This window comes from Anser cygnoides, chromosome 3, assembly GCF_040182565.1.
Source record: "Anser cygnoides isolate HZ-2024a breed goose chromosome 3, Taihu_goose_T2T_genome, whole genome shotgun sequence".
In the NCBI taxonomy this organism is placed as follows: Eukaryota; Metazoa; Chordata; class Aves; order Anseriformes; family Anatidae; genus Anser; species Anser cygnoides.
This window is the reverse complement of record NC_089875.1, coordinates 44,197,253-44,224,707: the sequence shown is the minus strand read 5'-3', so window position 1 is coordinate 44,224,707 and position 27,455 is coordinate 44,197,253. Positions and strand designations below refer to the sequence as shown.

At 46.9% G+C, this 27,455-nt stretch overlaps 1 long non-coding RNA gene across 3 annotated transcripts; it reads left to right on the top strand.

Annotated features, from left to right (window-relative positions):
- Positions 1-4,630: 4,630 nt before the first annotated feature.
- Positions 4,631-26,118, top strand: LOC136790408 (uncharacterized). Of its 3 annotated transcripts, none has more exons than XR_010830292.1 (3): positions 4,631-5,108; positions 11,003-14,714; positions 18,866-26,118. It is a non-coding gene; the product is annotated as an uncharacterized lncRNA (long non-coding RNA). The 3 variants fall into 3 exon arrangements; XR_010830293.1 differs by having other exon boundaries at positions 10,998-14,714; XR_010830291.1 differs by lacking the exon at positions 4,631-5,108 and having other exon boundaries at positions 9,430-11,152; positions 11,837-14,714.
- Positions 26,119-27,455: the final 1,337 nt, after the last annotated feature.

The window sequence follows — 27,455 nt, the reverse complement described above, 5'->3', positions numbered from 1 at the left end:
CTTGGATCTTCCCACCAAAAGGTCGTTATCTTTTCGTAAGAATAAAGGGAGTTGCAAAGCCCCCAGTTCCCTGGCAAAACAAACAGGCCTCCCTTGGAGACTTATTCATCCTAAGGCCAGAACAGGAGGCAATGAGAAATACAGGAAAGACTTTTCTCCCCAATTTGTCGCACACTTGGGCTTCCAGATCTCTTTTCCCTACCAACAGAAACTCTGAGAAGCGGCTGAAGCTAAGGAGAAGGCTGTCTCAGTGGTGGGTCAGCCTCTGCGTTGTCCTGTTCACTGTATATTGTTCATGCTCCCGGGGTCATGCTGACCTCTGCAATTGCCCCTTTATGTCAGATGGGGAGGTTCCCCTGGACGCTGGATTTTTTCCTGTTCCCTTTGTAATGTGAGGCCTGGCCAATTTCCAAGGATTATCTGGGAGTTTTACAGCAGGGACTGAGGACACTGGGGATGTCTGTGATTGCCACCGATCTCTTCCTGTGGCACACAAGTGCTGTGGGTTTTGTTCTTTGCTATTGGTCTTGAGCTCATTACTGGGCCCTGGGGAGCATTTTGTGGCCATGGATGGGAGGGTGGATGCTCTGGAGACTTGTCTGAACTGCTGCCTGTGGTTGTGGAGGACTGAGCTTGTCCCTGTCCCCTCCTAACTCCAGCTTTGTTGTCTGGCATGACCCCTGGTGTGATGCAAAACCACGGTGTCTCACCCAGTAATTTCCAGCAGAAGGAACTACTCCCGGCTTTAGCAATGATCACACACAACACCAACCTTGCACTACGTATTTTTGCTCCTTCCCTTATTCATTAAGAGGTGAAGAAGCACAGGGTAATGGAGATCTGCCTCCTTCCCACTGGCTGGAGGATGGAGCAGGAAACCCCAGCCCTCCTGGTCAGGGGGAGAGGGATGGGCTGCACCAAGGGGGCACTGCCAGGGCTTTTCAGTCCAGCTCACCCTGAATGTTGCATGTGGGATCCTGAGCAGGTTATTTACACCACCACTGCATGCACGTCTTTGGGGAATGTGTCAGGCCAGGTGCTGAGGCCCAGATTTCCCACCTGCTGGGAGCTCTGCAGAGCCACAGATTTCTGCGTGGGGCACAGGAGCCTGTGGTAGGTGGTGTAAATTTTGCTCCCACCAGTTCAGCTCTACTTCCTCTAGCCCCCTCATTTCTACCCTTCCCCAGGAACTGAGGGCTTAGGAGCAGGGGCAGGGTAATCCCTACCAAGCAGAGATCCAGTGGGTGCTATTTGATGCCTCGCTATTTCCTCCTAGCCTTCCTTTCCTCCTCAGCCCTTCGGTTTCTGCTCCCTGTGAGGAGGCGGAGGCTGTGCAGGCTGCCCATCCCACACAGATCTTACTGCATCCCTCTCGCTTGTGCTGCCAGGATCCAACCCCTGCCCTTCCAGGGCAGCAGAAAAGCAGGGGAGAAGCATGCAGAAGCATTTGGGCAGGAAGTGGGAATGACAAAACCCATGGGAATCCAGAGCTGGGGGGCCGCAGCTCTGATCTTAACTCTCCCTAGCAGGTGTCTCTGCAACCTGCTATTTTTAGAGCTGCTTTTTCATTTCCTGTGTTGTTTGAGTTTCTGCCTAGCACTGACACTGAGAGGTGTGACCGCAGGCTGGGCTGCTGCTGAAAATCAGGAGTCGTTCCCGGAGCAGCCATGAATCTTACCTTTAGCTAGCGGCAGCCACTGACTTGTTGCAGTTGCACCAGCAGCCAGGCTCCAAACCCATGATATATAATTATTGTCCAGGTAAATAATAAAAAGCCCAGCCCCTTGGGGATAGATATGTACTTATACAGAGGATGAGGCCTTATTCTGCAGAGATGAGTTCTGTTCCCACATAGCCCAAAGGTATTTGGGCGTCACTGTGTTTACTCCACAAATCTGCTTTGGTGAGAACAGGTAGTTTCACTATCTGTCCTTTCAAAGAAGGTGCTGGAGCTGTGCATCAGGTCTCCTCTCCCTCTTGGAGGTCCCTGCCATCTCCGTTGGAGCTGGAGATACCAGTGCCACTGTCACGGACTGAGAACCAAGGACATACTGTCTTATTTGCACAGCTTTGGTCAGGCATGATTTGTGGAAAACTGGGCCTTGCTAGACCAGACGGTGAGAAAGGGTGAGACAAGATACTTTAGAGATGAGAGCTTGGCCCCCTGCCACAACCCTGTTGCTCTCACAGGCACATGGATGCTCCATGGACCTTACACCTCTACTCCTACGCCAGAAAAAAGGGCAGCGAGCCACATAACCCGACATACCTGCTTCCCCTCATTCCACTTGGACTCGTCTCTGTGTGTGGCCACTGATGATCAAGAAACCATGGTGCTCATTCCCTTTGCAGGCATCTCCATTGCCTCTTATAGGACTATTGCCTGGCAAAAGCCCTCCAGAAAGTGGAGATGCCAAAACAGAGGCATGCATACTTGCTTTGCCAAGGTGCAGATGGCAGCCTGGTGGCACACAGTACTTTTGCTGATTCTCTTTCTGGAGTGGTTGCAGATGCTGGAAAACAAAAGGATGCTCTCCTTGGGGAACTGCCTACAGACATCCCACACAGAAACCCTTGGGAAGTGGAGTGGGAGGCAGGATGCTGTGTAATCAACCCTTGATACCACCCTGTGGTGCACCTAGACACAAGCACAGGATGTGTCCTTGGGTTAATTTAACAAAAAGACTATTGTGGGCTCACATGTGATCCACATCAAATCCTGGACAGCTGGTGGGGCACAGATCTGGGATTAATAATTGTGGATCCCCCGCACTGGAAAGGTGCATAATAGTGGTAGCTCAGGGACCCTGGCAGCTTTGAGGAATTGTTGTGTGATGGCTGCCTTCTCAGTAAGAGGATTAGCTATAATTAAATGATGCTGGCTTTATTAATTAAATGGCTCTGTTCAAATGATCCTTTCACTGCTTTGGGGAAGGGTTTTCATAAGTGCCTAGCCTTGCCCTAACTGCTCTTGCAGACAGTAGTCAGGAGTTGTACCAGCACCTCCAAGGAGAGCACAGACCTTCTGAGAACTTGCCTCCAGCCTGAAGCCCTTTGGCTGCCGTGGTGGGACAGGCAAGATACTCAATGCCACTAACGGGATATTTGCAGCTGTTCAGCTGTTCAGCTCCCCCTGAACAAAGCACAGTCAGCGTCAGGGCACAGCGAGGCAGGAGAGCCCCAAGAAACATAAGTGGGGTGCAGAGGGCTGGGGATTTCCCTAGGTGGGCTGCTCCCCAGGGAGGCAGTGCTCTGGGAAGGGAGCATGGGAAGGATGCTCCAGCTTTCAGATGTGCCGCGTGGAAAGTGTGCCAGGGTGCTGGGGACATGAAAGCTCTCACCATGCTCACCTCCTGTCCCTCTTCCAGCTTGCTTAATCCTACCCTGCCTTTTTGAAATGCCACCTGCCAACCCAGTCACAGCACAAGTCCTTCCTCACATCCTCTCTCGAATTGTTCCAGAGCTCTGCCATCCCCCGGTAAAGTGACACTGCACTTTGTCCCAAAGCTGTGGAGAACCTTTCTTCCTTGTCATTTCTTCCATGAGCAAAAGGTCAAAGCTATCACTCGTGCGCCAGGGTGGGAGGGACAGCTGTGGGCTGAGTCACCCCACCAGCAGGGTGCGGGGATGTCCAACCGTGATCATCTCGGCAGCCCCGCAGCCTCGTGCCTGACACAGCTTTCCCAAGGCAGCTGATATTTAGGCCGAGCCATGGTTATTTCAGAAAAGAGGATGTGATTTCTGTTCCCTGCATGTATCAGGCAGGGTGATATTGAAGAAGCAGAGCTTGCTGGGAATTGCTCCTGAGCTGGGAGCACTCTTACAAAATTATGTCTGAATTATTTTCTGCCCTGCCTGAATTCTCGTGTTTTCAGGGTCGGATTTGGCCTGACAGCCTTCCCGCAGAGGCTATGGAGAAAACAGATCTGCCCTGTTGTTTTTTTTTCAGACTCCCTCACAATGCAGGATCTTGATGAAATTAACAGCTGGCAAACACAGATCGTGGAAAGGGAAGCAGCGCTCGGGCAGCGCGCTGTCATTGTAACCCTTGGAATTCGGGGCTGCGGGGGGCTCCTGCAGCTTGATGCTCTTCCAAGGACAGCAGTGCAACAAATGCGGTGGTCACTAACAAAAGCTTGGAGACGAAAGTGAGGGCCAGCAGGGCATGGGGAGGAATCACGGCCCCAGAGTGGCTCTGAGCGGCTGGCTGGGTCACTTGGGAGGCTGTCTTTTTCTACAGTATTAGGGAATCTTCTGGCAATGGGAGGCGATGCATAACTGTAAATTTATAGCTTTGTGTTTACATATCTGGTCAAAACTTGGAGAGTTTAGATATCCAGAGCCAAAAAGAAAATATGGGCCAATTTCTAATCCTTTTAATGTTCTGACAGAGATTTCCATCATGCACACAACTAATCCTATGGGGTCACACCCTCTGACAATGTATGTCCTCAGACTTTGGGCTATAACAGCTAAATACACAGCTTTGTTTTTCTTGTTTTGTTGTTTTTTCTCCTCTTTTCCTAACAAAGAAAGGCTTATGTGACTGCATTTCTCTCTGTGCATTTATCTCTTGAATTCACCCCTCTCACCCCCCAAATCTTTGAGCCGGTTAACTAATGTAGTCGAAATTTGATGTAGGGGGTAGATAACAATAAGGCGTTACATTCCTGCACATTTCGTGGAAACTGATGGTTATTCAGCAGGCACTAGTTACATGGTATGCTCAAAATTGGTGCAAAGCTGCAGCATGATTTCGGCGTTATCTGTTCAGCTCTGCCTGCTGAGTGGCCCAGAGGTTACTGCAGTGAAAAAGTATGGCCACAAGGCATCAGTCTGTGGGAGACTGGATTTTGTCAGCGCTGCTGCTCACAGAGCAGCTTGCTTTGTCAGCCCACAGAAAATGTTCCCTCCACAGAACCATTAGTTTGTTTTCTGACATGTACACAACCCTTGACACCAAAGGGACGTTTGTATGAGTGCCACAATTTTTGTCCTTTGCAGGATTTATTTATTCACAAAGACCTGATGCAGATGGCAGATGTGAAGAACGAATGGGGCACCACTGCAGCTCACTAGGAATTTGACTTGCTGTTGCTTCTTCACGGGTGAGTGCCATTTTGATGTACAGTTTAATTATGATTTTAAATTTGCTTCCCATCTATGTCATGCCTTGATTTCAGTGAAATTATCCCTGTGTTACACCAGGGGCTCGGGCTCAGCGTTCAGACCTTTCGCTTTAAACTCTCCTCAGTAAAAACCATGTACAAATTCAACTGAGCCCATGGGCTGTGTCCTTGGGTTGGTGGTTGCAGCCTAAACAAGAGCAGGCAGGGGGCATTGATTTTCAGAGGAGGGAGCATTTTGTGTTCACTACAGGCAGATATAAGTAATAAGTCAAGTAGGCTGAGATCAGAATCGGATCTGGTATCTCTAATAAATAACGATTGCCATTTTATGGGAGGCATTGCTCAGTGTTATACCAAGACCAAGAAACCTGTTACGTCTCCCGCACCTCAGATCAGCCACCTGCTGGAACTTGGTCCCCAAATTCAGTCTTGGGCAAGGCCTAGCTAGGCATTTCCAGAAGTGCTTCAGGGTCGCTAAACTCACAGGGAAATGTGAAAAACCGAGAGAGATGCCTGACCAGCCTGGAGGTCTTGGCAGGCAGGTCCTCTGTAGGTACGTGGGAAGCCACGGCCCACTCGTCACAGGTAGGCACACGGTCTGCTCAGGAGCCTGGTGTGGCTTTTGGGAGATCGTGTGAGGAGGGAGGAGAGGAAGGGGGCAGCTCTCCCAGCCCCCGGGCTGTTGCCAATGGCACTTCTGGTCTGACAGACAACACGAAGTAATATATACAGCATTTAACTGCCTGAAATGGGGCCTGTGCTGAGTGCTCTGCTGTGCATCCCAGCAGCGTCAGGGTTGCTGGATAGCCTGTAATTGTATAAAATTTAGGTTTTTGTAGGAAACAGATAGGAATGGGTAATTGCTCACAGAAGGTGGTCATAATTGCCTTTGCTAACAAGTAAGGGCATAAACTGTTGCCTCTAGCCCCACTTTAAAAGGACAAAGCAAGGAGCAGTTGGCAGGAGGAAGAGGTGGAGCCTGCCAGAGGAATTTCCCATAAAGAAGAGGTGTTTGGTATTTGACAGGGTAATTGAATGTTTAGAAGAACAGGCTGACATGAAAATACATTTTCCTTTGTGTGGCTCAGGAAGGCCAACCTTTGAAGACAGCGGAATAGGGACGTGCTGTAGCCAAAGCTCTTGTTTGGGTTTGGGGTGCCACCTCTTCCTGAGGGGCTGAGATGTCCTCACAGCACTCCCCAGCCCCTCCGTCATTGTGTGTCACCCCAGGCCTGTTCTCGTGGCAGGCCTCAGTACAAAGGTGAGGCTGCTGAGGGCGAGGCCGGTTTCATGGCTTTACCTGAAGGCGTTTTGAGATCAAGGTGGTTTTGTTCCAGTGTAGACCCTACTTTAATAAACCACAAGCTTTTTGGAAGACCCTGACATCCTACCCAGGATCAGTTAGGCTTCTCTTGTGTCAGCTACTAATTTTGCAGTCCTTTTAAAATTGGACACATGCAACCATGTCTTTCTGGTAGCAACCCTGCTACCTGCCTGAAGGGTTTCATCCCCTCTGTGTTAACAATGGCATGCCTTATGCAAGACTGAGCCTTTAACAAACCGGAAGACTTACAAAGGCAGAGACAATGCAGCACACCAGTTACCAAATAGACAAGTGGGGCTGTGTCTCAGTGCTCATCTTCTGCTTTCTATTAGTTTGAGGTGGTGCTTGCAAGGCTGCTAGCTCTCCCCAGAATCCCTGGGTCACTCAGGACCTGCTTTCTTGAGTACAGAAACAGTTTTAGCAAGGTGGATGCCAGACACTGAGGGATGCCCAAAATGCATGGCGAAGTTTTGGCTCTGTCCTTGCCTATTATTTTCTGGCTTTGGGGTGCAGAACAGCTGCTGGGTCATTTTCTTCACATTTATGTTGGTGTTGTGTAATTTGTACCAAAGATGTCTAGGGCTAAGGGCAGATGCCTTTTTATATATCCCGATTATAAAATAAAATGAACATTGATGGTCTCTTGCATAGTATGTTCCCTCCCAGCCCATCTCCATCAAGCCCCATCCAATAGTATTTGTTTTGGACAGCTTAGTGACTTTGAGCATCGCAGTCCTGCCAAGCAATGAGATGTTCTTCATGCCAAGCAATGAGATGTTCTGTCCTTCACATGGGCTCTGGAGCACCTTGCAATTCGGTGTGCAGCTGCCTTCCTTGTGAGTAGAGCATGGAGTGAAAGAAGCACAAATGAGAGGAGATGGGGAGGTCTGCACATAAGTTTGCAATGGAATGGTTCCAAATCATGGTCTTCCCCCACGCACTGTTCTCTTGGTACCCTCTCATCTCATGCCTTGTGGATTAAGGGATATCACTAAATCCTCTTCCTGACATTTAGATAAGATGTCCCAAATTCATCTCTTTGCAGCAGGTCTTTCAAATATTCCATTACCTCATAGCTCAGGCTAAGAGGTGCGTGGTATTTACACAAAGGGTCCGCTAGCCCTGGAGAGAGGCTATGTCTGCCAACCTGTTTTTGTTTTGAATTTTATGTGGAAGGGGACTGTATTGTCAGCCCATTAATCATCACAAAGTTAATGGCTTTGGATCCAGAGGCCAGCAGCTTAAATTTCTGGGAATGGGATTTACTGCAGACTATCACATGAGGATACTGTGACAATCTGGTTGAGGCATAAGAAGAACAATCCTATTAGCTTGAGTTGTCAATAAGGATCAAAGCTCTTTTCCCTCTTGCAGAAAGGCCTTGGAAGCAAACTGATCACTATCCAGGTCTATCAGACCATGAAACTAGATTAACAAACTGGTGCCTTTGTGGCCAAATGATATAGCAGTTGAGAGGCTGAAGTAAACGTAGGAAGAGAGGGGGAAGAAGGGGAGGTTATGGAAATTTCTTGCAAATAACTCAGTTTATAGAATATAATTAGAGAAGACTGAAGGTACAGCAGCACTACCATCTGAAAGTAAACTGTCTCTACTGTAGCAAAGAACACGTTCAATGTCATGGTGAGGAAAACCACATCATGGATGAACAGTAGCTGAAAATTTCACAGCTACAGGCTTGTGTATGGTGCTGGGGCACTTTCTTTTCCTGCACTATCTATGGGCATGCAAGGAGCAGAATGTGAACCTTTGCCTGCCAGGTATGTGCTATGCACACTTTGGAACAGCTGGCTTTTTATTAGAATTTATGAACTCTGTTGAAACTGAGAAAAAGAAAGGAGAAAGAATAGCGCTTGGTGGGTTATATGGTTATATGGTGCTGGCCACGTTGGTAATATGAGTCTTCAGTGGTCAGAATTATTTGGGGGGTTACGGAAACAGGGCTTTCTGGTACGAGGTGTTGTGCAGGCAAAAGAAACCATGGGCTCTGTGCTAGCAGATGTTCCAGTTTAATCCTGCACGCCTTCAAGAATACTTCAGGGTGGTGGCTGGCTGTTGGTCCCTGTGGAATAAATGAGGACCTGCATCCCCTTGGAGAGGGACGGGTACCTAGCAGTCAGCTCTCCTGCTCTGAATTAGCACTAAATTATAGAAAAGCCCAAGACAGAAGTTAATATGTGGCATATTAAATGTATTGTGAGGAGTCAAAGCCCATTGTGTCCTCTCGGATAAAAAGGCTGGTGCAGACTGTCCTGCTGGCTCCTCTCCTACCTGGACTGCACTTTGCTGACGGTCATAGGCTCAGCAAGGGGGGAAAGAACTGAACAGAGTCAGCTAGCTCCATTTTGCTAATTAAGTCGACAGGTTGCATTTGGGTAGCTGTGTATGATTAGCCAAGTAACATGAAATCCATTTGTTGGGTGGATGCTCTAAAGTTGAAATTGACCTTGCCAAGGTTGTACTGATGTGCAGGATATTCCTGGTGAATATGAGCAAATGGTTTGCATGGTGTCTGTATGCAGCACATTCACAAGAGCTCCATACTCCTGCTAGGCAGAATTTTGTCCTCTGCTACTTACTGCTCCTTCTCGTAAATTTACCATAGGCCACAGATTTTTATTTTTTTTTGACAAAAAATTCAGCTGTTCTTCTTCTTTCAAATACACTGTCTTTGTATTAAACTGTACAGAGTGTACCTTAAGCTGGGTGAAAAGTCTTCAGCAGTTTTAGGCCCTTGAATCAACCTAGCAGTATGATTGAGAGATCACAGGCATTTCTTCTTATCAAGACAGTTTACTTACTTGATAATTCAGGTGAGTCCTTCCCTTCCAGGTCTCACCCACAGCCCAGCCTCACGGCCACAGCATGTGCCCTTAGCAAAGAGAACTTTGCTCCTCATCTTGCTTCTGTCTTTTGATGTTTCTTATTGTAAGCCAAGAATATGAACTATTTGGTACACACAGGAATGAGGGAGGTACTCAGGGAAAACTCTATGTAAAACTTAAAGAGAATCGTGTAGAATTACTGGTCTACAGCCTTCACAGAACAATTGCAAACAGAGTATTTATTGATTATGCCTTCTATGACAAGCCCTAAGTAACATCAGTAAGATTTTCCAGTGCAGTAGTTCTTAGCGTTTCTTTCTCCCTTTCTCTCTCTTTTTTTGTTTTTGTTTTTGTTTTTGTTTTGATTTTTTTTCTGGTCTAAGTAAGTGAAGTAAGTGAAGTGAAGTGAAGTAAGCCTTACTCACAACTCTAGCAGCAGGTGGTGCCCACAAAATTTGGGGAATTCACACTGTAATCTCAATATGGATTTGCCAATCAAGGTTTTGCCTTAAAATTGATCTGATTTGGGACCCAAAATCTGAACATCACATCACTCTGGGTAAATTCAGGTTCTAATTTTAATGCTAATCCGAATCTGTATTTCAGGACTTGACAAGACAAAAAAATGTAGTAGTAAATAGTATCTGAAACAGCAGGAACAATAATAGCATCAATAAAACCAATAAAAATAATCATTTTCATGCATTAGAGCTCCCATTCTCCTAAGGAATGCATTTGAGTGCCTTTAAAACTCTATATACAGAGATCTTCCATCTGCAGATGTAGCAAATACACCTTTGGTGTGCAACACAGCAACAGCAGGATTCAAACACAATCTTTAGGGGGGAGAGCAAAAAATAACATTGAACACTGTCACAACTGAAAGAGAGGGGAACGCTAAGGCAACATATAATTAACCCAGCTGGAATTTGGTCAGGATGTCCAGGTTAACACCTCATCCAGTTAATGGGCTCTGTAGTAAATTGTTGAATATTATTGTTTAAAAGTCAAATAATTTACTGAGCTCTTTTCATGTGTGGAATATACAAGGAGGTCATCTGCCTTTTTAACATCTGGTAGCAGAGCCCTGGTGATTTACCTGCACGCTGGTGACTGTAGATAGCCAAGTGATAGATGACTTTGCTAGAAAGCTCGTTTTGTTAACTCACACAAGCCCACAAGGAGCCTGATAAATCTGCCCTGTGGAAACATTAAAGGCTTTATCTGCAACTTGTGCAGATTGACAAAGCACCATAGATGTCAGTGGGACTCTGCTGATTTATACCTGCTCTGGCTGTATCTCTAAATCGGAAAAGCATTCATTACTCCCACTTGAAAAAAGAAAAAAAAAAGAGGAAAGAAAAGAAAAGAAAAATAGAATATATTTTTACTGGTCGTTTACTTATTAGAAAACATTTTATTTGACTTTTAAATTACCTTACAAATAAAATCTAGGATTTGTGCATGTCCCGGATGGGAAGAGGCCACACTTACTGTAGCTGCATTGCTGCCTGACACTGCTGGCTGTAGGAAAGCCAATGGAAGAATTACAGAAACAGCAAGTAGAGTATAGAAGGCCTTAAGAAGGATCAGGAAATTGATTAAGAGCTGAATCTTTCCTCAGCCTAAAGAACCCTGTTCCAGTCAGAGCATCCACCTCCCAAGCCCTTTCTGGCTTACTACAGCTCTTGTCATTTTAAGCACAGCCACACACCAGTTCTGCTGATCCTATGGAGCTGACCTTCCCTGCTATAGAGGCATCTCTTCGATCAGCATACCTGCACCCTGAGAGACTCTGACTGCTGGTTTTCACTCTTGCTGGCAAGAGGAAGCCACTGTGGTCAGGGAAAAGCAAGGTGAGTCCCACTCTTTTCTGCCTTATCAGCAAAACTGTCAGTGTGCAGTCATGGAGCTGCAACTTCTGGAAACTGAAGAGGCAGGAAGGACACAGCATTGCTTAATTCCTTCCCTCTCCCCAGGCTAGATCTGTAGGTCTGGCAACTAGAAAATTCACCTTCTGGCTTGAAACTTGCTTGAGCTTCAGCGCGGTTTTGGCAGGCTCCATGCTCAGCTGGGCTTCTCTGCTGGGGCTGGTGCTGGGGCAGCAGGGAGGGGGTGAAGGTCCAGCATGGAAGGGCACTGGTTCCACAGCATGCTCCCCCTCCAGATTGCCCCTGCTTTGCACAGACCTCCAGATCACAGGGGGATGCTCTGCCTCCACTGGTTTACCATCCTGGCAAATGTCATGCGGAGCACAAGCTCTGCTGTATGTTGCAACGGGGCGAGCGGTGCCTGAAAGAGGGCAATGTTTGCAGTCAGGACTTTCCTTTGCAAACACTGAATCACGCTGTTGTGAAAGCAGGACAGAGCGATGAATGACTCACTGTTGGCAGCACATACTGCCCTATCAGTAGGCTCTGTTCAGTGGAACGGGATGGGGGGGCTGATGTTTGATATCATCGCTGTTCTCCCAGCTCCCCGCATGCTAATGAGTAATGCACACTGTGGCCGGTATTGATCTGCAGTTTGCTTATTCACAGGGCTCTGCACAAAGACTCCCGGATTGCTGGAAGCCTCCTTACTCACAAACACAAAGATGTCGCTTTGGGGATGGTTAAAAACATCTCTCTTGCTTGACCGCGATGTTTTCAGCTTTCTATTTCTTTATTTATTTCCAGGGTGAATGCTTTGCAGCAATAAAATGTAAAACTTTGTTAGTAATGGGCAGAAGAAACATGCCTAGAAGATTCAAAGAAATGATAGTAAGATACAGACCCTTGGGCCAGTGGTTCAGAGCTAGTCCCTGCAGGTTATAAGATAAGGGACACATCCCATTTTTAGGTGCAGGTGGTTGGATTTATGACCCAGAGCAGAAGCTGGAGCAGACCTGTCTGTTGGTACAGGGCTGGAAATGGATAAATTGCCAGGCTGTGGCTCAAGAAAGGGAGAGGGGAAAATGTTGTCCTAGGTTAAAGGGCATCAAGGTACCTGTTCTGCAGACTGTTTCTAAGCTATGGCACAGAATAAAATCCCAAAGAGTGCTTCCAGGACATGGGGATGAGGGTCTGTGCCCTGCGATACCCAGGGTTGAGAGTGGTATTGCAGGAGGTCTCCATACTCACCCGAGACAATAATTGTCCCTACTGCCAGCACTGCACCCACGTTTCACTGGAGGGTGGAAGCACGAGGGTGTAAGTCCCCAAAAGTTTATAGATTGATCTGTCCTCTCAAGATCAAAGAAGGCATTCACAGACCAGCAGTGAGGTGTAGTGAAGGTTAGCCTGCCCTTGCCAACCGTCTGTGATTAAACGTGAGACTTCAGGCACTGATTGCTACAGCTGGGTCTGTAACCACCAGATCCCAAGGCCACTGAGAGGCTCCCACTACCTTCAGCACACTACAGATCAGGCTGCAAGTAAGTGCTATACTCACTCAAAAAAAGACAGGGTGAAACTAAAAAGATCGGAGATAGCAGCTCTTCGCAGGACAGGGCAGGAGACAACAGCCTGGTATGAGCACAGGTTAACCTAAAGTTAAGGCTGAGCGAACAACATGATTTCAAAAGTGATTGGGAAAGGGAAAGTGGAAATTGAGTGAAGCGCAGAAATATGTTCTGGATCCCCACCCCAATCACATGGTGGGGGGAACTCACTATTGCCATAAATCAAAATGTATGTTTAAAACCTTTTTGTAGTTCCTGCAGAGCACTCTCCTGGGGCCCAAGATGGCTGTTGATAGCCAAGAATGCATTACGCTGAAGCATCACAGGTCCTGGAAAATCCTATCAAACTTTATGGAAAATGATAACATTCCTGCGAGCTTAATGAACCGTTCCAAAGTTCTTAGGAGCGGTACACCCACTGCTGAAACGTACGGGTGGTGCACGCAACCTTGCAGAAGAGATAAAGCTCTCTGACAGTCGTGTGGTGGTAGTCTGGCCGAACTCTTTCATCTCCAACAACCATATTCACTCCTAACATGGTCCTGTAAATGTTCCGAGCCTCTACAGAAACCACTGGCCTCAGCCCTATCCTGCTCTGTAGGGCTTTCCTGAAAGGTTTTATAACTTTTCTAATAAAGTAGACCCCAGATTAACACCCATTCTCATTTTTTTCCTTCAAAAAGCCCCTACGATCAGCTTGGGAAAGCAGACAGCGCAATAATGACTTGCTCTAAACCTCCACCCTGTGCAGAAGCCTCTGCCCAAACCACGGGCTCGTTGTTCTCCCCAGGAGCGCCTGGGCTCTGGGAAGGGGAGTTTTGGGGCAGAACTGTTTTGAGAAGAGGTGAGCGTGGGTGTGAAGGCGGGGAAGCAGGGAGCAGGAGCAGAACCAGCGAAGGCAAACGCTGGAGGTAGCATGGTGTGTGGCCCTGGGGAAAGCCCGGAGAGTGGGGGCTTTGGGGTGGGGGGCTCGGCCAAAACAGCAGGGAGCCGGGAAGAGAGAAGCCTGCTCCCATGGCCTGACTCCTGCTGTGTCACACAGGGGTTTGTCTCTCCTTTGCAAATAGACGAAGTTGCTTCCAAAAGCTACTTGAGTCCTGAACTGACTTTTCTTCCTAACTGGAACAACCTACAAGACTGTGAATTTTAGATAGCCACGTGGGTGGAAGAGGAAACGCAGGACTTTTTGGGCGGACAGACAACCTCTCGGTACACACACACGCACGTATTTAAAGGAATTGGCAGCAGAAGTGACCAAAAGAGACAGAGGGGAGAGGAGGCAATGTTCAGCAAGATTTGTGATATCCTCTCCCTTCTTGAATAAAAGGCTTCTGATCTAGATGAATTCAAGCAGTCCATTTCCCGGTTTCAAATCCTGACTGTAAGAATGGGCAAATTCTCTTCTGTGCATGCAGCAAATTAATGGGGAAGTGTTTGTGTTTCTTTAGGCAGTTAGGCAGTGGGTTACCACTAGTGTCCTTAATCCAGGTACCTTGTTATCTTAATTAAAAACCAAAATCAGCTTTGATCTCCTGCAACTTCATTGCATAACCACTTTCATTATGCTATTGTTTAAGCTCAGTTAGCTTTCCATGATGAAAAGAATTTGTATTTCACACTGGGCAGGAAGTCCTACTTAAATGTTTCCTGGTTTTGATCTCCTTGAAGGGAATTAAGTTGTGTTCCTGCTTCAAAAAATGCATGGCAAACAGATTACTGAATCACCAGACTCGCTCTACTGTGAGCCAACTGGGGGCAGCAGGCTGGACACAGAGTACGAAACTGCTCCATTCTCATGATTTACAGTCTCATGATTTACTTGCCATCCCACTCCATGGGCAGGCAGAGCACCAGCCTCTGCTAGCTGCCATGCCACGGTGGTACAGCCAGGCTCCTGCCAGAGAGGAGCCAAAACCTGTGCTGAGCTGACCTGCCGCTTTCCCCAAGAGATGAAAGAGCAAGTGAGATTACTCAAGGTGAGCCTGGAAAAATCTTTCTAGGTTGCTGAGTGGGGATTTAGATCATTTAAGAAAAGCATGTTTTTGCGACTTTGGGACGTGCCTCCAGCTTCCAAGAGCTTTTGGCTTTTGTGGGGGTGACCCAGGCTGCCCTGGTGCATGGGGATGGGAGGCTGAGCTCCCAGGGTTCGGAGTGTGCTTGTGTCTCATCTTACCACTCAAAGGAAGCAGGGAAGGAGACGGTGACACATTTTCCCCACCAGTTGCCCTACATAAAAACAGTTATCTGCTTAAGTGGTTACAAAGTGACTGAAGTTTGCAACTCATTGTCTGAAAGTTAATCCTCTGTGTCTCCATCAATCGATGTCATGGGAGTTTATGAGAAGCCAGAAGGAGACAATGGGTAAAATCTAGTCACTTAAAATGAAAGTCAAACAAATTCTATTTTGAGTGTTACAGTTTTACACGTTTTGCTTGCTTTATGCCCTCTCATGCTTAGTATATGATAATCTTTGCCTACTATCCCCCTCTTTTTTCACTCCACTGGCAGCAGTGACTCTCAGGACAAAAGTCCCCAAAGGACTTTTCCTTGCACACAGATTTTATTCTTTCCCTCATCCCTGCTGCACCTCCCATTTTCAGTCTGTTTTACATGAAGTCAGGATATCAGTGCTCCTGAATTAGCTGTAGCATGCCAGTGCCCTCAGAGATGCTCTGGATCATGATGCAAGCCTCCTGAGATGCATCAGTGCATGTCTGGGCTTCAGTGGATTAGCAAAGCCCAAGCCCCACTTGTGGAGCAAGTTCTTTCCCACATCACTGCCTGACAGTTCAGGGTATTTGACTTCAGGGCAGTTTCTGGGGGTAACAAGGTACAAGCAGTGCCTCAGGTGACCCTGGGCAGGGTTTTAGTCAAGGGCTAGTCCAGTATTAGCCCTCATTTTGGCTCTTTTGGCCTGTTCCTTATCCTATTCTAATGAAACCCACCAAGGCCCACGGCCCAGTGCAATTGCCCTGATCGTTCATCCTTGAAACCAGTCCTAGGCACAATTCTGAGCTTAGCTCTGGGGTGCTGTGGGGTAAGCCCAGAGTTTGGGTTCAAGCAGGTGAAACTCACGAAGTTTGACAAGAAGTGCAAAGTCCGGCACCAGGACATGCTGGGGGAACCCAGCTGGAAAGCAGTCTGCAGAAAATACCAGGTGGTCCTGGTGGACACCAAGATGAAGATGAAGCAGCAACGTACCCTTGCTGCTAAGAAGGCTAATGGTATCTTGGGCTGCATGAGGCAAAGTGTTGCCAGCAGGTCAAGGGAGGTGATCCTCCCCCTCTACTCAGCACTGGTGAGGCCACCCCTGGGGTGCCGTGTCCAGTTCTGGGCTCCCCAGCACGAGAGATGTGGGCATACTGCAGAGTCCAGCTTAGGGCCACAAAGATGATTGGAGCACTTCCCCTAGGAGGGGCTGAGAGAGATGGAACTGTTCAGCCTGGGGAAGAGGAAACGAACTGGAATACAGGAGGCTCCCTCTGGACACCAGGAAGCACTTCTTTACTGTGCAGCTGGCTGAGCCCTGGCACAGGTTGCCCAGAGAAGTTGTGGGGTCTCCTCCTGGGAGATTTTCACAAGCTACCTGGAGATGGACAACCTGCTGTGGGTGTCCCTGCTGGAGCAGGGGTTGGACCAGGTGGGTTCCAGAGGCTCCTGCCAACCTCAGACCTTCTGTGATCCAGTGGTAATTCCCTGCTGGTCGGTGGGGATGTGCCAGGAAGCCCTTCTATGGGGCACTGGGGAAGGAGGTGGGAGAGGGATACAGAGAGAGTGCACATGCCCGGGTCTTGCCCCAGGCTGCAGTCAGGATACGATCAGAGGGACATTTGGCAGGGCCCCATGCTCGTGTCATGGCAGCACCACCAAAAGAGCCTGAAGGGCCCTCTCTGTGATGCGCCCAGGTGCCACGACTGCATGCGCTGGTCCCTGAGAGCTCCACAGCCCTGTGTGCCTGCGGAGTGAACCTCTGTCCAAACGGGGCAGCAAAAGCAAGAGTGCATACAGCGATTATGTCTGCCTGTACAGCCTACGCAAATGCTGTGGGCCAGCTGGACAAGATCACATGCAAATAAGAAATTTGCACAGTTATCTACCTGGCTCACAGTCTCAGACAAGTATCTGCACGTACGAGTTCGTATGCATGCCGCAGACAGAGTCCAAGCCAAACATGAATTATTCCACTAGCTCCAATGGGACAAGATTTGTTTGTGCAGTTTCAGAGGCCAGCCTGAAAACTTGGAAAGAATATTTTCCAGGCATTTAACCAATTTCTGGGTAATCTGAAAAGCGGTATCTTTTACAGAGAATTATATAGCTATAAGCACACTCTCACATACATATGTGTGTATATATAATGGCTCTTTGCTTGATCTTTCAGTCATTTTGCTCCAATACTACCCCAATTGTAAATACACCCTGGAATGTGAGGATTAAGGAAAGTTAACCTGAGTTTTTCAGACAAGAGATTTTGGGTTACAAAAATGAGTAGGAGGGTTTTTTTGGGGGGGCGGAAAGGGAGGACGTGGTTTGGTTCCTACACATACTTAGTGTCAGCAGTCTTTAGTTGTACTTAAATGTAAAGGAAATATGTTCTCAAGGAGGGAAGTGCCTTGCATTTTTTGAAGTCTGTTATTAAAATAAAACAGAAAAAATCAGACAAAAGTTTGCTTTATGATCCACTGAAAGGTCCATGCATTTTGGACTGCTACTGGCATGAAAAAGTAATTTCTCCCATATGGTTCGGGCAGCTCCATTGTGCCGGGGTTCCCAAAGTGACAGCTCGCATTCCTTGGGTTTGTTTTCTCGTGGGGCGGCAAATTGCCCAGTTCCTGAAGGCAGCTCACCACAGCACCGCAACCTGGGGGCTGGAGCGTGTGGCTGTCGCCGGTAGCTGTCCTGTTGCCACCTGAGCAGCAGATCTGAAGGGCGTCCCGGGTGCTGCTGCCTCGTAGGAGCTGCTGCGCGGAGCATGCAAGGTAGCGCCCTCTTGTCTCACACAACACCTGTGGCCCGTGTCTGCAATGCGTGCATGCCTGGGGTGGGTGCCCCCTCTGTTGTGGGTGCTGTTTTTTTTTCCCCACCCTAATCTGGTTAGCCGCTGCTATCAGCTGGAGATGCAGATAATGGAAAACAGCAGAGGTCCTTTGAAGCAGGGCTGCTTTACACCGGTGAGGAGTCTGCCCGCCCAAGGTGAAGTGGGGATATCCCAGCCAGCAAGGTGTTCACGCGCAGGCCTGGTTTACCTTTCACTCCCCCGTTCCAATTATCAAAGAAAACACGATGTGACAGTACCCTGCACTCCTGTTGGAGATACCAGAGTGAAATCAAGGCTTCTGGAGACAGTTCCTCAAAAGGAAGATTTGAAAGAACTTGTGCGCTCCCTTCCAGCTGCTTTTATCTCTGACTCACGGAACGAAAATGCAAGATACCATAGGAAAGAATCCTTCCCTCTTTCCATGCTTTGCTTGCTTGTTTGTTTCTATGCAATCGGGGTCAGGTTAGTGGGCCAGATAGCAGAGGGCTTCGACCCACTGTGTTCCATTGTTTCTCCACCTTCTCTTGCCCAAATGCAGAGAAAGGGCAAATATAGCTCCTCACACGTCCTGCTGTGTGTGTTAGTGCTAGCGCGGTTATCTTCACTCAAAAGCTGAGATATTAAAAAGTTGATTGCAGGAGGAAAGCGCGGCTTAATGGATTGACCAGTGACTTACGGGTCAGGGGCTGGACTCCAGCTGTGGTTACTCGTGGCTGACAGCTACCACCATCTGACACGGCTTCTGGCAGCCAAAAAGGGCACAGCAGCACCTGGGGCCAGGGCGGCAGCTGGTTGTGATGCTGACCACGGGGCCGGCGCTTGCCCCCAGGCTGCTGAGCCATGGTCAGAGCCCAGCAAAGCCAAACATCCGTGCATGGGGCTTGCTTGTGCTAAAGCCATGAAGGGAGGGAGGGAGAAAGCTGTAAGGAATTGTTTAAAAAACAAGAATAATGCACTTTACTGGGGTTTTAATTAAGAAAAATCAGTGAATATACTGGGTGAGTTCAAAGTAATAAAAATACTGGGGAAGGTGCTTTCCTTTTTTCCCTCACTTTTGTGCTTGTTTTTTCCCTCTTTTTCTTCCCCCAGCCCCATCTGACAAAGTGGAAAAATAGAAGAAAGACACATGGAGAAAAAAGAAAGCACAAAGAATGCAAAACCAAGACTTTTTAAGAGGAGAAAGTACCTAAAAGCTGGAGAGACGGGAATTACCTAGAAATTCTTGCTTGCAAATGAACACCATTTATTATGAGTAAAAGAAAAAAGGAAACTTTTTTAACAAATAGTTGTAGCCACAAAACGAGATAGCGGAGCTGTGGTGGTTTGGCTTTGCCTGACGCCTTTTGCACCCAGAAGCACATTCCTGCAGGAGGAAAGGAGGGACACCCAGCCCGGAGATATCCGAGCCTACCTTGTGAAGCCAGAGCTGGCGAGTGGAGCGTCGCTGGATCGACAGGCAGCCAGCAACACTCAGGGCTTTCATATTTGCACGGGGAGCTTTGGGCATACGCCCAGCAGGACTGCGGGAGCTGATGGGGTGCTGTTCTTGCCATGCTGCTTGCAGTGCTGCAAGGCAAGCCTTGATTTTCAGGCGGTGTTTGCAGGTGAGTGGTGGGGCAGGTCTGTGAGCCCTCTCCTGGGAGGGAGCACATGTGGTGCTCTGTGCCTGCATTCACACGGAGGACAGAGAGGATTTGGTGACCTCCTCCGGGTGGAATGACAGATAATCTCCTTCAGGCAGGGGAGAGCTACGGCTACGTCTAGCTGCCCCAGCCTGCAACCAAGCCCTCGGCTTGCCATCCTGCTGATAGCAGAAGTGTGCAATGGCCAGTCCACTACTGTATTTCAAACCTCCTCCAAGAGCTAGAACAAAATAAATTAAAGCATTACAGTGTTATTTTCTACAACATTAATGGTACGACGAATGTGAAATCTAATCTCTCCTGGCATTGCCAGGACTGGAGAAGACAACCCTATGTGTTAAGAGGGTGTTGTCAGAGCCCCTTGGGTGTAGTGTGCAGTGGCCAGACAACTTGGTCCTCCTTCCTCCTCCTGTCTGGCTGTCTCTGCTTGCAGGAGGTCACCTCGCTTCCCTGAGGTGAGAGACCAGAAGAGCTATGGCAGGTGTATGCTGAAGAAGCAACAAAGGTTTTTCTTTAGAATTATTTGGGAGCGAGCTGTTACTTGAAAGCAGAGAGAGAGGCTTGTGCTAGAATGGCTGATCCCAGAACAGTCACTCTGCTCCAGTGGATTTATAATTGTCACTTTAACCGGTGCCAGGAAGGCACTGAACTTCTAATGAGTCATTTTTCCATATCTGAGAATAAGTTAGGATGCACTTCAGATATGCACTTTTTTTTTTTTTATATAACGAACATAGCGAAGCCTTGAGTCCCTCCTGTTCTACCCACAGGGAGGGACTATGTCCATCTTTCTCAGAGATTTCCTTCATATTTATTCGTTATTCTGCACAGGAAAAGCTAAGATATGTTATCTGCAAGAGTAATGGCTTTTGGTTTTCTCTCTCTGCACATCTCCATACCCAAATTCAATACCATTACAAGGAAAAGCCCTGCTATGGACAAGATGCACTGGATGGAAGACTGTGCGTACTACTGAGCTAATAGCCAAGCTTGCTGCATATACCGAAGCCTTCTTGCAGCCATTCTTTCTACCTATAATTTCCCCCATACACATGTATATGGACTCTCTCCATAGCTCCATTTCTCCCCCTGTCTATGCCTTTCCCTATATGCTTCCTTCAGTTAAAAGTTATCCTTTTCTCCATACCAAAGTCTTCCCAAGGTGCACCCGACATTTTTCTATCCAAACATCACTGACTGAGTGCAACGTTTTGCAAACTGTGACAGGTGGACCTTTATGGTAGTAAGGATTGCACGGCTTTCGCTGAAGCTAGCAGGTCTCTTTTCACATCAGGCCTTCTTGCCACACACTTGAAGGAATGAGAACAGGCAAACTGGCTTAGACAAAGGAAGAACCACTTTTAAACTGTTACTGTAGCTTTATTCTGGCCCGAAGATTTTTTCCAATTAGCTTTGGAGAAGCTGCTGTTAACTTTCATTGCTTTTTTCTGGTTTCATACACCTGTGGCTTTGCTGTGCATCCTGAAGGATAAGGATCAAAATATCAGCAGCAGGGCGCTGCTTGTTGTGGTTCGGGCCTGCCCCAGCGCAGATGGGGAGGAAACCTTCCTATTGAGACACTTTTGTGGTGCAGTTCTTGTGCCTGCGGTTCGGCTCTGGGGTGTGGGGCACTCCTCTGGGTGGAGCTCCCAGGCACTCTGGGACCACCAGGGACCTTCACAGCAGGGATGGAGGCCGTCAGCACTAGGAAGTGAGGATAAAGGGATCATCCAACCCCCACCCTACACACCCCTTTCTGCTCTGGTTGCCCATATTTCATGGCCTATCTCCTTCTCATCTATACATTCCTGGTAGCATACCTTGCTGAAAAAGTACACCTTTGTTTTGTGCTGCACTGTTGAACAGAAGAGGATCCTCCTTACCCTCCGAGAGCAACTGCCTTCCTCTGATGGCGGCTGCAGCCTGGCAGAGGGGAAGCACACGCTATGCTTCTCCTACAACCCCGCCTGGGTTTCTACCCTCACCCAGAAGAAGAGGGCACACACGCTTTGTCCTGCCAGCGTGGGGGCAAGGCTGCTGGCAGCGAGGGCCAACAGCCGGGCAAGAAGCGTCACACCCTCACAGCGACCAAATATGCCACACGCCTTTTTATTGTTGTACCATAATCATGATGCTCCTTTAATGTAGTTTGTTTAACTGGATGACTTCTGTGCTAAAAATAAGTGGATCTTGCTGTTTCCAGGACAACCACCATCCCAACGGCTTATCTCGGCGTCTCTGCTCTGTCAAAAGGATGTTCTAAAAAGAGCTGGCCATGAATATTAAAGATGAACAATGCACACAATAAAGCATTCCATGGGAAGAGCCCCATGTTTTAATGTTATACATTATGCTAATAGGACGGTTGCTTCTCAGAGAGGTGCTTAATTCAAAGGCTGCACAGTGTGGGATCAGATTGCAAGTAAGCAGAAATGTAATGCGTGTCTTTTTAAAAAAAGAAATTAAAAAAAAAATCAATCTCTTTCTGGTGGTTGGAGAGGCTCACCAGGCGGCACTTTCTGCCTCTAGGACAGACATCTATAAACTGAGAGCCTGCACGTGTGTCCTCAACCAACACAGTGGGGTGGCTGTATGGGGACAGAGAGCTGCTGCCTGGTGCCAACAGGCAGCCTGGCTGCCTGCGTGGGCACCCGAGAGCTGGTACCCCCTGTGCTGAAGGGGGAAGAGGTGGTGTGACACAGATGAGGCTGGGTTCTTCCGAGGCTCTGACTCAGTGTGATTATGAAATAAACTTTAGCCTCCGTAGCTGGACAAAAGAGAGGAGGTAACTTAGCCAGTAGGATTGGTTCTCCAGTACAGGCTGAGCTGAGAATAACTGGTGAGCAGTATTGCTCTGGCAAGACCCACGTTCAGCTCATACCTTTGAGTGAAACAATTAATTCCCTATAAATCAAACTCTTTGATTCCCTGATTACAAAGAAACCTTTAGGGTTACCAGTGCAGTATAGCAAGGTCTTGTACAAAGACCGAAACCTTACCAAAACCAGCCTGACTTCATCTAATAATATTTTCTGGGAAATATTTAATAAAATATTAAACATTTTGAAATATTTTGCCTACTTTAATCTCTGCAGTTACACTTTTAACAAAACTTCTACTTTACTGAAGGCACATTTATGCAATAACTGGCATGACTGCTGTGAACAAGGCCCTCAGATGTTATAAACAGGCTAGGTTTCACTGTCCAGAACTTAATTCTAATCAGATGAGGCTCTGGCCCTTTGGTAGGAGGCCTTCTGAAAGCCATCAGTTGTTGATGAGAGCTGACAGCGAATGTAACTGTTCAACCCTGATGCACTGAACCCAGAAACTTTCAAGGTGAGTGGCTTGGCTGCAGGACAGCCGCCATTTTGTGAGGCCGGTACAGAAGCCTTTACACAGAAGTGTCTCCTGAGCTCCCACCGAGACTTATTGTCTACTTTTCAATATTTTGTTGTTCTCTTTTTCTCTCAGAACTAATTCTGATTCCCTGTAGGTGTTTAATTTTGTTTATGAAAGTAAGGTAACAAACGCCTGCACCCCTTTGGTCTGAAAATTTGGACGGCAAATCTCATATAAACAATGAGACCAACTTTTCTTGATGTGTTTCAGTGCTTGAGTTTCTAGCCCCAGCCCGAACTCAAAAAGCCAAGAACATGAAAAATAATGTTAACCGAATGTTTAAAATCTCAGACATGGCTCTGTTTTACTGGTGTTTGGAACATAAATTCCAGGGAGGTGCAAAGTCCTCTGGAGGTAATACATATCTCACCTCACTGAAAATACCTTATCTTGGCAGGCTGTGTCATGTCAGAGTAAATAATGCTGAAATGCATTAAGGAATCTGGAGACCGGATCTATCCTCAGTACAGGAGATCTGTATCATACCACCTTTTTTTTTTTTTTTTCCACTTATCTGCCTTGCTGTATTATAGGATAATTCCACCAAAACCAGTTGCTTCAGAAATGCGTGGCTGGGGACCCTCAGAGAGGCAGTACCTAGGCTGATATGACCCAAGCTGAGAAGGACCTCACCACCACTCTCCTACATGCAATTGCAGGTGGATTTTGGGGGCAATAGAAAGGATGAAGTGGTATTGACATATCATGGGTGAGGGGTGGTTGGGGAATACAACACTGCGGGCGTAAATCTGGTTTTTAATGTGCAAGCAAAAATTTCTGGTGCAATTTCGATTGCTGACAGTGAACTTTTGTCACTTCAGGATAACGGGGAGTTTCCAGCACTGCAGGGGACTGTGGTGACCTGGAGTGGGGTGCACAGCTACCACGGCGGTGGGGCCATCACAAAAAGAGGTGTGCACACACATATACACAAACATATATATAAAAATATTTGTGAATGCATGCAGCGGGAGTCCCAGCCAGGCTGTAAGAGCCATGTAGCTTCATGAGGGACTAAGCAAGTACAAAAAAAGAAGGAAGAAAGTGACGGAAAAGACAACGTCACAACACCTTCTGTCTCTCCTGGGATTCAGGGTAACTCAAGGCACAGAGAATGAACACCCTGCTCCCCTAGCTGAGGTATGAATAAAGCCAACTTGCCTTTTTGGAATTAAGGAAAGAAAAACAGATGTTAAGCTGTACTGACAGCCCTTTAGGAAGTCTTAAAATCCTCCAAAATTTTTTCATAGAGGAAACAAGTTTTGCAATTAGTGAAATACGGCATGTTAAACTGTAATTGCTATTAGTGCAATTATAGTCAAGGTTGTGATAACTGTAGCGTCTTCCTGAAAACTCAGGTCTCTGCTTCATTAGGCTACTCATTGCTTTTTCAATATTGTTTCCGGAGTTCAGCAAAAGAAAATGCAAATTGTGAGTCTAAAAACCTTCAGGGATGGCCCCTGTGATCTGAAGACCAAGTGCACATGTTGAGAGTGGGACTAGAAGGCATTTGAGGAATATTTTGGTGTATGTCCTTGATGCAGCATAGCAGCAGCTTCTGCAAAGTCACTGTAGTCACTGCTGAGCAAATCAGTGCCCAGCACATGGATGCTGGGTTACTGCACCTGACAGGAGTAGTTTATATCAAGAATATTAGGTTATCTTAATACTAGAGTCTCCACTGGTTGTGCGGCAAGAAAGCACATGGTCCATCTGCACCTTCTGTATGTTATGAACTTTTAAAAAATTCAGTGATTTAACTGATTCCACTGTCTCTATCCAAATTCCTCTTCCTGAGGGTAGGGTGTGACCCTTTGAATCTTTCAGCTGCAAATAGCAAACAGCAAATAGCTGTTCACCTTATGCTGCAACCTCCCCCTCTATCTTGAGGAGCACTTGGACTCCTTTCCATCCAGCTAACCTGTTTCCACAAAACCCACAGGAACTTTAACTGTCTGAGACCTAGGTCAAGCTGGACTCAAGTGATCCAATGTGTTCAAAGTTTAAAGACAGCTAGACAGACAGAAAATGATGAAATTTGCCATTAATTGCAATAACAGTTTGCATGCAACAACTTGGTTTCTCAGTATTTGCCAGTAAGTATCAGGGTATTTTGCTCCTTGTGATGTTTAGGCCGAGCCCACCATCCATTACTTCTTCACATCCACCACCCTTACCAGCAAAATATGCTTAGAGAAGAGCTCTTGACTGGTGGCTGATATTTGGGCCTAGGGCTCCGGTGCATTTGGGGTTTGGATGCTGGCTGTACTGCTGACATGATTTATAGTGTTTGCTGTTCAGTATGAAATGCCAAAGACATCCATCAAGCTGTACAAAAAGTCCATCCCATCCTTTTCTCTCTCCAAAGCATGTCTGAGGAGGTATTTTTGGCTGCTAAGTGTACCAACCAACATACCACTTACATAAAAATAACAAGGACTTCATACATGAAAAAAAGGATCATTGAGATTAAGGTCTCATGGCACATATATCATAAATACTAAGTTGCTTTTCTTATAAAATGCAAAAGAAACACAACTTTATTGTTATTATTATTAATCTCTGTTGAATTTTGTAAAAAAAAAAAAAAAAAAGGTTTCCTGTAGGATTTCCATAAATGTTTTTTAATATCTTTATTTGCACAACCTTTTACCTTAACGCAGTCAGACAGATAGATATAAAGAATAATGGATTCCATGTTTTTTTTAATATCCTTTCTATTTTTACTAATAAATAAATGGACAAAATCATACTGAAATAGAGACACAAGTGGTATTTCCTAATCTGCAAAGAGAAGTCAGTAGATCTGCATTTCAAGCATGTCAGGGAAATTACTGTGGAAGGGCTGCCTTAATTCTCATTCCTGTGAAAGAGTGAAATGCAAATTGCTGCTTCCCTATTCATGTGCATCAGCTAGCACAGCAGGATCTTGGTCCTCACTTACAGTGTCTCAAAGGCTATCAACTAAATAAATATTCTTAGCCATTTCTGTTCATTTTCATGAAGCGTGTTTCATCCAAAGGCTTTAGAGGGCTACTTCCAAACCCTGTAGTAGAAGCATCCTACAGAGTGCTCCGGGTGTCTAGTCCCTCAAACAGCTGGGCTGGGATGTGGGCACAATGTGCAGCAGCTATCTAAAGCACATATTTTGGCTAGGCACCTGTGCTTAGGGGTGCTCTGGCTGAACCTGGTGTGACGATATAGGCAGGACTGGCAGACAAAAAGAGCATACTTTCTGGGTGCTGTTGTGGATCTGGTATCCCAGAAAAGACTTGAGGCCATAACCCTGCCCCTTATGCTTTTAACTGAAATCTGATCTTGATTAGGCCCGTTTTCAAATTCAGTGCAGTACCACCAAAGGAAACACTTTAGGGACCAAACCCCTCAGATTTGACTGTAGCTGCTATGTGTAGTATGGCATAAATATATGTAAACACCCAAAAGAGATCCAAATACAGCATAGTACATTACTGCGGTATGATCAAAGTGGAAAATTGCTGGCTAAGGTTGATATCACATTGCTAATGAAAAGCTGCTTTTTTTTTTTCCCCTGTAAATGTTGCAAAGCACAGAAAACAATTGCACAAAGAAATCTGGAAGCAGCCCATCTGAAATGCTAAGGCTTGAACAGCCAACAGCCATTCTGCCTTGGGATCTGGCACTACAGATTTCCCAGTGGAAATTAAATTATACCGGCTTGGGCACAAATAATGGAGCCACAACAGCATTTATGGGTCCAAGTTGGGGTCCTAAGCCCTGTCCTCCTGCCCCAGGGTTGTGGTGGTGATGCCCTGTTGCCCATGCTGTCCCTGTGTTAACTGGGAGACGTGAAAGGGACTGAGAGTTGTGTGCTCTGTCATGCCAAGGGATCTGTGAGATTTCGCTTACTCACAAGCAGCGCTGACAAAAATGGAGAGTGTAGACATGCCTGTGGTGTGTTCAGGGCTATTGGCAATTGATTTGGGAAAATGCACATTTCCAGATGTCTGCAAGTTCTGGTATGTGTGCTATAAACCAAAAGTACAATAGTGGATGAGGTGTCTGCCTCTAATGCAAACATTTTTCCTACTTGCATCGTGCCAGGAGTCCTTTTTAGCTTTAATCATCACTAGGTGGAAAGCAGGTGATTAAAGTCTTGTCCCTTTATACGTTTGCTTAAAATTGAAGGAAAAGTAAATGTAGCAGACCCAAACCATTCAATCTGAAGTGAAGCTGAGAGGACAAGTTAGCAAAAGAAAGGCAGTTGTTTAAAGGTGTGAAATTGCCAAAGAGGGCCAAGTTACAAGGGGTTATCCATAGCTGTGGCCAAGTTAAACAAGACCAGCTGGTGACTCAGCAAGGCCCCACCTCCGGTGTCATTCATAAACCCTGTCCCCAGGCAGCCAGGGCAGCTTTAATTTGTCCTGCGTAACTTGGCCTTGGAATGACTAATTCCTCCAAAAGTTGGCTCTTCAGGTAGGTATCACACCTTAAAACATCTGACTCTCTTTTACCGATGCAAAGTGTTCTTTTATGGGATTTATTTGTGCTGCCAGCCTGCTTCCTTGGGCTTGGGTTGGTCCTACCTGGGGCAGGCATGGCTCTTGCTGGCAGACGACGGTAGATCCAGCAGTGACTACGATGCCAGACAGACT